The 734-nt window shown below is 35.3% G+C and overlaps 1 protein-coding gene across 1 annotated transcript in view; it reads right to left on the bottom strand.

Moving 5' to 3' along the window:
- LOC114054308 (XK-related protein 4-like) overlaps positions 1 to 734 on the bottom strand; it is a 463,082-nt gene that overhangs the window by 460,724 nt on the left and 1,624 nt on the right. The window lies entirely within an intron of this gene.

Here is a 734-nt window from a genome sequence, read left to right as displayed (position 1 = left end):
GATTGAAATTATGAAATAAATATTATGAAATAAATGGATTCTTTCACCTAACAAGTTCAAGTTAGCATTTCCATTTAAAATTTTAAGTGATTCATATGTAAGAAGATTGCTATCTCATCTGCTTTATGTTAACAGAGGAAAACCACTAACTAGATGCCAACAGCATTACCACATATACAGGCACTGCCTCTCTCTTCATGAGTTTTTAATCAGTTTAGAAATAAGCATGATGATAGAGAACCTGATGAACTAAAGAAGTGATCTTGAGTCCACATAACACAAGCTTTTATGGTAGTCATTTACATCAACCTAAAAAAGGAGTATCACACCAACAACTCGATATCCACATGCAAAGACAACTAACTCTGTATCTGCCAGGCACTTTCCTTTTGAATCTAGCGTTGTCACGGGAAGAACGCTGAAAACCTGAGCGCTTCTGATAGATGATCAATCACATCTAACTAGAAGTAGAAATTTTCTGTAACAAAAAGAATACAGTTGCCCATGTAGCACTCCCAAATCTAACAAGTTCTACATTTAAAATATAGTTAAAAGATTGTCAGTGGACCCCCTCCCACTCACCAAAGCATTATCAGTTTAAAAAAAAAGGTGGAAGAGACTGTAGCAAGTGAAAAAGCTACAAAAGGAGAGTGAGGAAGGGTGGGGTAATCAACACTACTTTTCTCGTTCTCTATTCCTTTCCCAAGATAATAGCTTCAAATTGAAAAAAAAAA

Source organism: Vombatus ursinus, unplaced genomic scaffold (genome assembly GCF_900497805.2).
Source record: "Vombatus ursinus unplaced genomic scaffold, bare-nosed wombat genome assembly UNPS02014812.1, whole genome shotgun sequence".
Lineage (NCBI taxonomy): Eukaryota > Metazoa > Chordata > Mammalia > Diprotodontia > Vombatidae > Vombatus > Vombatus ursinus.
The sequence above is the reverse complement of the archived record's forward strand: the minus strand, read 5'-3'. Positions and strand labels throughout refer to the sequence as shown.